General features: G+C 36.1%; 1 protein-coding gene across 1 annotated transcript in view; it reads right to left on the reverse strand.

The window, feature by feature from the left end:
- The window catches only part of LOC106075536 (FAD-dependent oxidoreductase domain-containing protein 2-like), a 64,465-nt gene extending 61,951 nt beyond the window's left edge, over positions 1 to 2,514 (reverse strand). Inside the window, exons 1-2 of the mRNA XM_056019892.1 lie at positions 2,388 to 2,514; positions 1,215 to 1,300 (exon numbers count right to left, since the gene is read on the reverse strand). The gene's annotated coding sequence lies outside the window, so the exon portion shown is untranslated. The remainder of the gene's footprint in view (positions 1 to 1,214; positions 1,301 to 2,387) is intronic.
- Between the last annotated feature and the right edge of the window lie 11,932 nt (positions 2,515 to 14,446).

Genomic DNA, 14,446 nt, shown 5'->3' on the forward strand with positions numbered 1-14,446 from the left:
CAATTGAATTGATGTGAATATAACCTGAATTGCACAGACTTCAATGTCCAACAAGAGAACAAACACTCAGTAACTCTAACAGGGGCATGGAGCATATGCAGGAGAAACCAAATGATTATTTCTGGATTCATAACCTTTAAAAGACGTGTTAAAAAAGAATATAGTAGCAGATATAGAGCAAGGTTGTCCCAGAGGTCAATGAGCTGAGCTTAAATGGGATGATTTTTGTAATGTTTTCATTTCTAAAGTCATGCAAGAAATAGACATGAGTTTTTGTACAAATAGTGGAGGATATGTTTACACTTTGTGGTCAATTCTCAAAATATTTGGTTTACAATCTCCAAACTATGGCTCGCGGACCATACGCTGTGCTATCCAGCCCCACCTGCCCACAGAGCCTCAAGGTTTTATGACCATGCGTCCGGTGACAAAAAGTGTCGGAAGTGCCCCAAAATGTTTTGTTTGTATTTTGTTTGTTTATTTTTTTTAATGTGTTTGGTTTGTGATAAGTTTGTGTTTAATCTGGGTTTGGTTTGTGTTTGATCTGTGCTTGGTTTGTGTTTGGTTTATACAAAATGTTAAAATTAATAAGTTGACATTCATCTTTGTTTAAAAAAAATAATTTATTACTTACAACTATATCTCACACATCCCAATAATGTAGAAGTTATTTCCCTTATTTGACGTCAAACAAAGTAATTAATAATCGAGAAGGGTGTTGGAGAAATAACTATTCCAAAAGAAAAAAACAACTAAATATTTACGATATATGTGAATATTGAAGGATTGAGTTCCGTTGTTGATATAAAAAATATTAGCAGTAAATATTTGACTGATTGGCTATTTTTTTTTATTGATTCATTTATTGGCTACAAACTTTTTAGCAGACAGTCAGACGGACAGAGTGAATTGGCATAAGCTTTGTAAAAAGGAATCACGTTAAAAATGAAAGTCTTACTTTACGAAACTAAACTGGTGCCGTCTAGTCAGACTCTAGTGGACAGAACTTACAGTCTCTATATACAGGATCTCACAGTTCACATAGCGAAAGTAACATTCAAAGTAAGTGGATTGTTTGTTGTTATTGTTTTTTTTTTCATTCTTTGAGTACCAACTCTTCCAACATCATTAAGGTCTTCAAGAAGGACAATTTGTATCACATGTTGGCGTGGTAAAAAAAAAGGCTAACAAAATAAAGACATTAAATTCCTTACCTTTAGACAAGACTTATTCCAACACTATTAGAGCAGGTCTGTTTTCAGGGCTTTTGCTTTTTGCTTTACGAGGCCATAATAAATCCCTATAAAGATACATGTTCATATAATTGTTAGAGATGTCACGTGATAATAACACGTATAACAGACTAAGAAGCTGAGTTTATTATTATTGTCTCGTTCCTATCAAGACGTGTGTTTGGTGTAGGCCTATACAGTTTGACAGTGGGACTTCTGTTCATCATAGAGAATACAATATACATATAAGTATATATATATATCAGGGCTTTTTGTGACGGTACGCACCGTACTGGCACCTTTTTCAATGTGAGAAAAAAATTATTACTTTTCTTGTATTTTAACGATTATTATTAGTAGTTAAAAGTTAGGGCATTCATCACTGAGTACCGATAAACTTAACAATTGTAGCAATATTTTGTTGCTGTCAGATTTCAACAAAGATTCTTGTTGTAATGCTGTGCCTACCAAAATGTTATTGTCATATGTCTATAAACATTGTCTTGCCCACCAACGTTATTTTGATGTATGCCGACCAATATTCTTCTGGTGCATGCACCTCACAGACTTTCCCACAATGTCAATATACTCGCTTTGTTGAACGTTTCTCTTCGCCATGGGTTTCTAGTTGTTTTGTTAACTTCTAACAGAAGGGGATTCGAAGTCTTCACATTTAGTTACGACAGGCCCAAACACATTACCACGACGCACTCATGCAACTATCTAATGACTAAATGTGACTAACGCAAAAAATATTTCAAACTACCAATACACACTCTCACACATTTTCCACCCTCTCTCTCCACACACACATAAATATATAATATAAATATATATATAAATATATAAATATCTATCTATCTATCTATCTATCTATCTATCTCTCTCTCTCTCTCTCTCTCTCTATATATATATATATATATATATATATATATATATACATACATATTTAAGAAATTTGTCTGGTTCTGGGCGCATCCATTGTCTTTTGAGGCAAAAGTAGCCACATCTATATCTACATAATTATATACAAATGCACGCACGCACACATATATAGAGACCCTATCATATTGAGACTAGAACGATACAGCGAAATAGCCAGCAGAATCTCTTTCACGCGTACCTTACTAGCGCACACATACACACATTACTAACCTTGTCCAAAGGTTGGGAGCTCCTCCAAATTAACCGGCGCCCCCTATTTATACATTTGTCCACAAGTGTCCACCAGGGAAATGGTGGGAGGCACAGACACAATGGCGAGTCAGAGAATGGAACATAAAGACTGTAGGACTGGTGTGGTGGCCTCTCGTGACCAAGGCGTTCCAGACCAAACATCGTCCATCTCTTGTCGTCCCGCGACGTAATTGAAACGTGGAGGAGTTACCCTCTTACTCTTGTTTATTTCCCTTGTCTTCGCTCTAGAACTTTGCATTAATTATGAAAGGAAGGAAACCAATGGTATTTAATTTTTAAAAAAAGTCTCAATATTTTTATTATTTGAGTTATTAGGTTTAGCACTTCAAAATAGCAATACCAAATTGTTTGAATTATGTTTGTACTTTAGACACATCACAGAACTGTCTTCTTGGCTCTTTGTTAGACTGTAGAGGATAACTTACTTCCGGTAGCAAAAAATTTTCTTTCAAAACAATTTTTGTCTAGATTAAAATTATTTTAAAGTTTTCTCATTTATGTAGACCAAGACTAAATTAGCTCTGTTCAGGTTATTTCCGAGACATGTTAAATATCTATCAACATTTTACTTTGTAGATCAAGGCCAAAATGTTGTGATTTCCAGTTATTATGTTTTATATCCAAGTAACCCGGATTTACTAAAAAATATTTCTTTTTTTTTCATTCGAATGGGATATGATATCTATAGACTTTATTTATATCTCTGCACAGTAAGTCACGACCAAGTATTGAAGTATTTGTTGTAATATTTTCTTGCTTTCTACTTCTGAGAGGCATCTTCTCCTATGTTTCTAGGTCTGGTTGCTTTTCAAGATGTTTTGGAAGTGCAGATTTTGACCCTCGGTTATTAACTAAGAACTAAGAGAGTCCCATTAGGGTCTTGCCTATGTAGCTCGGGGCGATAGGGTGCCCATGTAGACTCCACCAATAAACACATAGAGTGTCTAGGAAATGGATTAAAAACTACAAATGGTAACACTTCCTATGACTCCTAAAAGAATGCTCTCTTTCCCAAGAAGTATTCAGGCATCGAAATAGTCATTTAAAAAACTTCTTAGTGCATTTTAAAATCTCACACGAATATATATATCACACACACACACACACACACACACACGCGTTAATTTGGGCGTAGGGTATAAACATTTTGGTAAGATAATCTAACGTTTTGATTGTTTCAACAACTTTATGCAAGGATATTGTTTGGTCATAACACTCACAGTCAATGCTGGGGTTTGAAACATTATGGATATTGTTTGGTCATAACACTCACAGTCAATGCTGGGGTTTGAAACATTATGGATATTGTTTGCTCATAACACTCACAGTCAATGCTGGGGTTTAAAACATTATGGATATTGTTTGGTCATAACACACACAGTCAATACTGGGGTTTGAAACATTATGGATATTGTTTGGTCATAACACACACAGTCAATGCTGGGGTTTGAAACATTATGGATATTGTTTGGTCATAACACACACAGTCAATACTGCGGTTTAAAACATTATGGATATTGTTTGGTCATAACACACACAGTCAATACTGGGGTTTGAAACATTATGGATATTGTTTGGTCATAACACTCAGTCAATGCTGGGGTTTGAATCATGAAAGACGATCCTATTTCTATCGATCTAATGCCACTCGTAGATCAAGGCGTCGTTTGGTGAAACATGGGAGTAGTCCTTTGTTCAGAATATGATTTAAGAATCACTAGGGGAAAAAAATCCATTCAGAGAGCTAATTATTAAAAAAAAAGAGCTGCGTTATAGATTTCTATGAGTGTCTGGTCATGGATGTGACATACTGATGACAGTACGTTACAGTGTACATCTAGTACCCAGGCCTCTTGACTTTACTAATCAGATTACGTATGCTATGTCAGGATGTAGAGCTCCGCACACCAGTTGAGATAGATTGAGAAAATACAAGACTGGCAGAAATCAATATATGAGAAAAAAAAAAGAAAGAAAGCATCAATACGAAAAGAGAAAAGAAAATGGACCGAGATACATAAAGTTTAGAGAAACAGAGACAACACGTGCAATTGGAAACAGAAATATAACATTAGAGAAACAGAGACAACACGTGCAATTGGAAAGAGAAATATAACATTAGAGAAACAGAGACAACACGTGCAATTGGAAAGAGAAATATAACATTAGAGAAACAGAGACAACACGTGCAATTGGAAAGAGAAATATAACATTAGAGAAACAGAGACAACACGTGCAATTGGAAAGAGAAATATAACATTAGAGAAACAGAGACAACACGTGCAATTGGAAAGAGAAATATAACATTAGAGAAACAGAGACAACACGTGCAATTGGAAAGAGAAATATAACATTAGAGAAAGAGAGACAACACGTGCAATTGGAAAGATAAATATAACATTAGAGAAACAGAGACAACACGTGCATTTGAAAAGAGAAATATAACATTAGAGAAACAGAGACAACACGTGCAATTGGAAAGAGAAATATAACATTAGAGAAACAGAGACAACACGTGCAATTGGAAAGAGAAATATAACATTAGAGAAACAGAGACAACACGTGCAATTGGAAAGAGAAATATAACATTAGAGAAACAGAGACAACACGTGCAATTGGAAAGAGAAATATAACATTAGAGAAACAGAGACAACACATGCATTTGAAAAGAGAAATATAACATTAGAGAAACAGAGACAACACGTGCAATTGGAAAGAGAAATATAACATTAGAGAAAGAGAGACAACACGTGCAATTGGAAAGATAAATATAACATTAGAGAAACAGAGACAACACGTGCATTTGGAAAGAGAAATATAACATTAGAGAAACAGAGACAACACGTGCAATTGGAAAGAGAAATATAACATTAGAGAAACAGAGACAACACATGCATTTGGAAAGAGAAATATAACATTAGAGAAACAGAGACAACACATGCATTTGGAAAGAGAAATATAACATTAGAGAAACAAAGACAACACATGCATTTGGAAAGAGAAATATAACAGAGTATATTATAAAACAAATCTGAGACAGAGGCAGACTGACAGATAGTAGGTGGGTAGATTTATAAATAGGAAGATATGCAGAAAGAAAAAAGAGAAAAAAAAAGAAAGAAATATAGATAGATAGATAGATAGATAGATAGATAGATAGATAGATAGATAGATAGATAGATAGATCATGGGCGTAGCCAGGGGGGGGGGGTTTGGGGTTCAAACCCCCCCCGAAATGAAATCCCCCCCCCCCAGGGGGGGGGGGAGACGGACTTTAGTGACTGATTTTTTGCTTTGATTTTGTTAATTTTAGGTGAGATTTTAATACTAAACCATCACTTGCCCCAGCACAGCTAAAGGGGTTTTGAGTTTAAACCACTACCAGGGGGTTTAGAGTTTGAAACCCCTACCAGGGGGTTTTCAGTTTAAAACCCCTAACAGGGGGGTTGGAGTTTGAAACCCCCCTACCAGGGGTTTTTGCAGTTAAATCCCCCTCTTCTATAAAACAAAACACACACAAAATGCAAACGATAATCCCCAAATTCCAAGTGCACAGTTAAGGAAGATTTTGATTTTAAAACCCCTCCAAAATTTATGATTTTCAATATGGAAAAAAAGCAAATTATGCACTCAAAATGTTATGAACGTAGCAGTTTTAAGTTTAAACTCCCCTCCAGTGGAGTTTGAAGCTAAAAAATACAATAAAAAAAAAAGCAAATTACACACTCTAAAATCTAAGAGCGTAGCCATATGGGTTTTGAGTTTAAACCCCCCGCCAGCGGGGTTTGAAGTTAAAAAAACATCATCAATGTAAAAAAAAAAAAAAAGGAAATTACGCACTCAAAATGCTATGAGCGTTGCCAAAAGGGGTTTTGAGTTCATATCCCCCTTCACAACGGTTTGATGCTAAAAAATACCTCTTCAATATAAAAAAAAGCAAATTACACACTAAAATTATTTGAGCGTAGCCAAGCGAATTGGTGGTTTTGAGTTTAAACTCCTTTCCTCCAGATGGTTTTGAGTTTAAAATCCCCCTACAGAGCGTTTTGAGGTGGAAAACCTCTATCTTCAATATTACTCTAAAGCAAACTACAGTTACCAAATTCTATGATCGTAGCTAAATTGGGGTTTTGAATTTAAAAAAAAACCCAAAGTCCTGAGATTTTTAGTTTAAAACCTTTAACAGATGATTTTGACGATAAAACTTCCATTTTCGATATAAAATCTAATGCAAACTACAGTCACCCAATTCCAAGAGCGTATCCAAGAGAGGTTACATTTCTACCAGTTGCGGGGCTTCGTTAATAAAGTGCAGTGAATAGTCATCTGCCGAAATTGAAAAACACTAAATGTGGCTCAACAAAGATGGCTAAGACAGATTTTAGGAGTTAGTTATTGAGATCGGGTCTAAATCAAGGAAATCCTATGCCAAACTGGGAGTCGACCCCTTAGTAAAATTGTGACAGAGCGTCGCATGAGGTTTGCGGGACATGTTCTCCGACAAAATAAATTACGCATAATAAGAGTTGCGATGACATCCTAGTACAACTTGGCGCCACACATTCATGGAGGTCGTCGGAGCAGGTGGGAAGAGGCTTCAGAAATTACCAGTGACAGATTTTTGTGGAAACAGCTTGACGGCAAATGCGCCGAACGGCGCGGGAGGGTCTTAGTCAGTAAAAATAGCACATACATTTTTGAAATAAGACTTTTTAATAGCAGGAAAATGCACTGCAGATACCTCAGAATATGCATTTTGTTGACATTCTATGCCAGAAATAGTGCTTGGCGGCGGGGCTCCGCCCCGCTCTAGGGTGAGCTCCTATAGCTCCCCCAGAGCCCCTTGCTGGCAATGGAGGGGAGTCAACAATTTTTCCACTTACTCCAGGAAGAACCTATTCTAGGGCACAATAAACGTGTTCCAAAAGAATGAAGGGTCAGAATGTAATAAAGATTATGAACACACACACACACATACATATATACAAATATTTTTTTTCGCGAGGCGGGGGGGGGGGAGAAAAAATCCCCCCCCTAAACCCCCCCCCGAAAAAAAATCCTGGCTACGCCCATGAGATAGATAGATAGATAGATAGATAGATAGATAGATAGATAGATAGATAGATAGATAGATAGATAGATAGATGGAGATAGATAGATAGATAGATAGATAGATAGATAGATAGATAGATAGATAGATAGATAGATAGGGATTAGAGGTTGGCTCTTCACTGACCCTTTGGTCCGAAGGTCCTTAATCAAATGATGATCAAATAATGTTATCTGTTTATGATGGGGTCACGACCCCTGGTTCCCTTTGACCTTTAGGCCGATCCCCATTAGACTCCTTCATGTTGCTGCAATGTACTAGTGTACCGCCATTAATAGTAAGATAGCCACTTTCACAGTTCATCATTGAAGCAAGGCGACATGGATGGGATAGAGATCTTTCTTCCTCACTACGTGCAATGAACTTGGTACTATAGAATGAACGTTTCTACCACTTTACCTAGCAAGGGCAACGATGCGTCTCGCATAGGCGAACGGCGCTTTTGGCCGCTTTAGACTGAGAGTATAGCGGAATAGGTCTCCTCACCTAGCAACAAAAATCTAATGTTTATAAAGCAGTGGTTCTCATCACACTTGTGTATGGCTGTGAGACCCGGGTGCTCTATAGAAAGCATTTAAGGCTCCTGGAACGCTTCCATCGAAGGTGGCTTCGCTTCACGATGGACACACGCTGGCAAGACTGCATTACAAATAACTATGTTCTGCTGGAGGCCCGTGTGGACAGTATAAAAGCTCTAATTACCGTTTGACAGCTGCGCTAGGTTGGAAACCTATCCCGCATGGGAGACGACCTCATGGCAAAGGATATCTTCATTGACGTGCTTTAAAGAGGATGGCGTAAGCGCTATAAAGATCAACTCAGGCGCCATTTCATCTTCATTTTCATACAGGAAAGTAGTGGGCAGGGCAGCAGATGGCCTCTGAAAGAGACAGTTAGAGAGCTCTCACAAAGGCTGCGGAACAAACATTTGAGGCTCAATAAAAGCCATTATTGAAGACTGTTCGTAGTCCCAGGCGCAATGAATCCTAACCTGTATGTATGTATGTATGTATGTATGTATGTATGTTTGTATGTTTGTATGTATGTATGTATGTGTGTATGTATGTGTGTATGTATGTATGTATGTAAATATGTATGTATGTATGTATGTGTGTATGTATGTATGTGTGTATGTGTGTATGTATGTATGTATGTATGTATGTGTGTATGTATGTATGTGTGTATGTGTGTATGTGTGTATGTATGTATGTATGTATGTATGTATGTATGTATGTATGTATGTATTTTTGTATTTTTGTATACATATAAAGATGTAGCATCTATATCATTCAATATGAAAGATAATTAATATACCTTAGATATTTGACGATCAAAACCACTTTCTTGTTGACTACTTACAACAAAACGATGCAATGCAGAGCGCTATCAACACAGTGCCCGAGCTCTTCTGTACCTGATAAAACTAAGGCCTATCGTCCTTTACTCCGTCACTAGTTGATTTGGTTGAAAAAGAAAGGGAGGTAAGCAGGAAATAGAATTTAACTCCGGTAATTGGTGTGTTAAGGTCGGAGTCTATTGATTGCACTCACAATACAGGAATAGCAATAACAGCTGGACAATGTCATTACACAAGATAGGTTACAGTATATACAATCATAAATACGTGATTTACAGGAAACCTGGTTGGGTACTTCTTGTTATCTTTATATGTTGCAGTCTTCTCAGTGTTGTATTGTTTAAGAATTAATATATCTTTAATGTGACAGCATATTTGATGTGTATCCACCGTAATTTTTTTTTATGGAGTGAACCTATAGTATTGTTATTATTTAGTTGGCCTCACTATGTTAAAAAAAAAATTACAGATCTATAGTTTATGCGTATAAGATTTGTTTCAGATTTTTAGCGGTCCCCAAAAGGGGAAATGATGCTATTAGTTTTGTGTGAAATGTCTGTCCGTCTGTCCATTTGTCCGTTCCGTTTAGATCTTGTAAACTAGAAAAGATAGTAAAAATCCGACATCATAATATTTTAGTCCATTCAAAGTTCTGATGCAACGGCTACTTTTTTCTTTTCTAAAAGCGAAAAATCTTAACTTTTTAAATCACTAATGCAAGTATTTTTTTTTATAAAAATACACCACTTTTACAACTATACACTATTAATAGTAACAAACATTTGAAGTTCTTTAGTAGGGGAGAAAACCATCTGCCTTATTTCTAACACTTTCATGCAAATGGTTTTAGATTTTTTGTCAGAATTTTTTTTTTTACATTTGTATTACTACGTTATGTAAGTTCTGTCCTACTAGCTACTACATTTACTAAAAAATAATGTTTACTTTTTTAAGAAAAAAAATCTATTAAGTATGCATATAAGTTGGGCATAATTTAAAACAACAATTAATAAGTAGGTTTTCATATTATCACGTGAGCTGCACTGCAGTGCCACGGACATGGAACACACAAGTAAAGGATTTTTGGTTTAACGGAAAAGTTTTTTTTCTGTATTTGAGGATTTGAATAAGAGATTGACCCTTTACAAACAATTAGATCAATTAGATATTCATTATAAGACATCAGTTACGCCAGGTTCACATCTAACTTCACATTCACTTTCACATATCCTTTTGGTTTGCTGGAACGCAGGGGCACCACACAAGATCTGTCAACCTTTTTTCTCCATTCTTCTCTGTCATTTGTCTTTGATCAAATTTAATTATAATGTTCTTTCTAAAAATATTGATACCTTTTTACCAGCCTGGGTGGACCACTTCGGGGGCCGATTTTGAGTTTATGTTTCCACACAAACTGTCTTTGTAACCTTGTTTAGTTCAGAGTCTGTTTAATCCTTGATATAGAATATAGACTTTGGGTGTTATTAAAAAAAACTTGAGAACTTTGCTATATATTTTTGAAACAATATAAACAAAACTGGATGCCCTAAAATGTCACATTGTGAATGAAATAATTAGCATGATTGTGCCGCCTCTCACGTGCATAAATTACCTCTAGACAAGGGCTTTTACTTTAGCAAATGCATGGAATAAAATATAATTCATAACTATCTAATTAAAATTCACGATTCCATCCACCCATTCATCTATAAAACAAAGTTTTATTATCTTGGCTTAGTGAGTCACTCGGTGAGACTATAACGCTAGTGTAGTACAAAGTTTTATTATCTTGGCTTAGTGAGTCACTCGGTGAGACTATAACGTTAGTTTAGTACAAAGTTTTATTATCTTGGCTTAGTGAGTCACTCGGTGAGACTATAACGTTAGTGTAGTACAAAGTTTTATTATCTTGGCTTAGTGAGTCACTCGGTGAGACTATAACGTTAGTGTAGTACAAAGTTTTATTATCTTGGCTTAGTGAGTCACTCGGTGAGACTATAACGTTAGTTTAGTACAAAGTTTTATTATCTTGGCTTAGTGAGTCACTCGGTGAGACTATAACGCTAGTGTAGTACAAAGTTTTATTATCTTGGCTTAGTGAGTCACTCGGTGAGACTATAACGCTAGTGTAGTACAAAGTTTTATTATCTTGGCTTAGTGAGTCACTCGGTGAGACTATAACGCTAGTGTAGTACAAAGTTTTATTATCTTGGCTTAGTGAGTCACTCGGTGAGACTATAACGCTAGTGTAGTACAAAGTTTTATTATCTTGGCTTAGTGAGTCACTCGGTGAGACTATAACGTTAGTTTAGTACAAAGTTTTATTATCTTGGCTTAGTGAGTCACTCGGTGAGACTATAACGTTAGTGTAGTACAAAGTTTTATTATCTTGGCTTAGTGAGTCACTCGGTGAGACTATAACGTTAGTGTAGTACAAAGTTTTATTATCTTGGCTTAGTGAGTCACTCGGTGAGACTATAACGTTAGTTTAGTACAAAGTTTTATTATCTTGGCTTAGTGAGTCACTCGGTGAGACTATAACGCTAGTGTAGTACAAAGTTTTATTATCTTGGCTTAGTGAGTCACTCGGTGAGACTATAACGCTAGTGTAGTACAAAGTTTTATTATCTTGGCTTAGTGAGTCACTCGGTGAGACTATAACGCTAGTGTAGTACAAAGTTTTATTATCTTGGCTTAGTGAGTCACTCGGTGAGACTATAACGCTAGTGTAGTACAAAGTTTTATTATCTTGGCTTAGTGAGTCACTCGGTGAGACTATAACGTTAGTTTAGTACAAAGTTTTATTATCTTGGCTTAGTGAGTCACTCGGTGAGACTATAACGTTAGTTTAGTACAAAGTTTTATTATCTTGGCTTAGTGAGTCACTCGGTGAGACTATAACGTTAGTTTAGTACAAAGTTTTATTATCTTGGCTTAGTGAGTCACTCGGTGAGACTATAACGCTAGTGTAGTACAAAGTTTTATTATCTTGGCTTAGTGAGTCACTCGGTGAGACTATAACGTTAGTTTAGTACAAAGTTTTATTATCTTGGCTTAGTGAGTCACTCGGTGAGACTATAACGCTAGTGTAGTACAAAGTTTTATTATCTTGGCTTAGTGAGTCACTCGGTGAGACTATAACGCTAGTGTAGTACAAAGTTTTATTATCTTGGCTTAGTGAGTCACTCGGTGAGACTATAACGCTAGTGTAGTACAAAGTTTTATTATCTTGGCTTAGTGAGTCACTCGGTGAGACTATAACGCTAGTGTAGTACAAAGTTTTATTATCTTGGCTTAGTGAGTCACTCGGTGAGACTATAACGTTAGTTTAGTACAAAGTTTTATTATCTTGGCTTAGTGAGTCACTCGGTGAGACTATAACGTTAGTTTAGTACAAAGTTTTATTATCTTGGCTTAGTGAGTCACTCGGTGAGACTATAACGCTAGTGTAGTACAAAGTTTTATTATCTTGGCTTAGTGAGTCACTCGGTGAGACTATAACGCTAGTGTAGTACAAAGTTTTATTATCTTGGCTTAGTGAGTCACTCGGTGAGACTATAACGTTAGTGTAGTACAAAGTTTTATTATCTTGGCTTAGTGAGTCACTCGGTGAGACTATAACGCTAGTGTAGTACAAAGTTTTATTATCTTGGCTTAGTGAGTCACTCGGTGAGACTATAACGCTAGTGTAGTACAAAGTTTTATTATCTTGGCTTAGTGAGTCACTCGGTGAGACTATAACGCTAGTGTAGTACAAAGTTTTATTATCTTGGCTTAGTGAGTCACTCGGTGAGACTATAACGCTAGTGTAGTACAAAGTTTTATTATCTTGGCTTAGTGAGTCACTCGGTGAGACTATAACGTTAGTTTAGTACAAAGTTTTATTATCTTGGCTTAGTGAGTCACTCGGTGAGACTATAACGCTAGTGTAGTACAAAGTTTTATTATCTTGGCTTAGTGAGTCACTCGGTGAGACTATAACGCTAGTGTAGTACAAAGTTTTATTATCTTGGCTTAGTGAGTCACTCGGTGAGACTATAACGCTAGTGTAGTACAAAGTTTTATTATCTTGGCTTAGTGAGTCACTCGGTGAGACTATAACGCTAGTGTAGTACAAAGTTTTATTATCTTGGCTTAGTGAGTCACTCGGTGAGACTATAACGTTAGTTTAGTACAAAGTTTTATTATCTTGGCTTAGTGAGTCACTCGGTGAGACTATAACGTTAGTTTAGTACAAAGTTTTATTATCTTGGCTTAGTGAGTCACTCGGTGAGACTATAACGCTAGTGTAGTACAAAGTTTTATTATCTTGGCTTAGTGAGTCACTCGGTGAGACTATAACGCTAGTGTAGTACAAAGTTTTATTATCTTGGCTTAGTGAGTCACTCGGTGAGACTATAACGTTAGTTTAGTACAAAGTTTTATTATCTTGGCTTAGTGAGTCACTCGGTGAGACTATAACGTTAGTTTAGTACAAAGTTTTATTATCTTGGCTTAGTGAGTCACTCGGTGAGACTATAACGTTAGTGTAGTACAAAGTTTTATTATCTTGGCTTAGTGAGTCACTCGGTGAGACTATAACGTTAGTTTAGTACATAAGAAAATAGTCGGCGTAGACTTAGTGCATTGTTTGAACATTTCAAGAAAAAGTGTATTTGAGTGTTGTAACGGTGGTGGTGGGGCGGATAAAAGTGGTAGTGTGTGTGTATGTGTGTAGTCAGCCATCGCCCCAGGCCAGAGCTAGATGAGCGGTCAACCGTGACGTTCATATATATATATATATATATATATATATATATATATATATATGTGAAACAGAAAGTAAGGCGTATGTATGTATGTTTATATGTATGTCTGTATGTCCCGCATAGAAATCAAAACCGTTAGACCAATCTTGATAAAAGTTGGCATTAATGTTCCTTGGATCATAGCGGATACCGTAGTGTATGTTTAATGTTACTCCCTAAAAATAGAAAAAAAGTACCTAATTGTATCTCTATTAAAGAACGAAGTTTTTAACAAATCGGGTGAGCCAGTTTTGACAGTATGTTATATTTGACTAGCCAGATATTACCCGCGGGTCTTAATTTGTATGTCATTGATATAGTCACTGATAAAGTGTATTAGAAACAATTTTAAAAATTAATAATGTTATAAGTAAAGCGAATGCTTGAATATAAAAAAAGTTATGGATGGAGCTAAAAAAATAGCTAATCGACCTAATTACGAATTTGAAAGTTTTCAGTTCGGCGCATGCGTGACCTTTGTAGTTTAATAAGCGCGCGACATCGCACTATTGGGCTAAGTCGCAGCTATAGCAAACGAATGTATGTAAAAATGCTTTAAAAAAACAAATTTGAAGGTTAATTTGATTAAAATATGAAATGAATGGACTCTATTTAGTAAGTTTATGTGTTAAAGTATAAAATATCTTTACGAAGAGTAGGTTATCATCTTAGACTTGAATTAGATGTAGTAGATCTAGGGTTCGAGAGATTTTTAGTAAACCTTTGGTAGCGCAATGAATGGGATATATAAATTCGGAGATAT

The sequence above is a fragment of the Biomphalaria glabrata genome, chromosome 2 (assembly GCF_947242115.1).
Source record: "Biomphalaria glabrata chromosome 2, xgBioGlab47.1, whole genome shotgun sequence".
Taxonomy (NCBI): domain Eukaryota; kingdom Metazoa; phylum Mollusca; class Gastropoda; family Planorbidae; genus Biomphalaria; species Biomphalaria glabrata.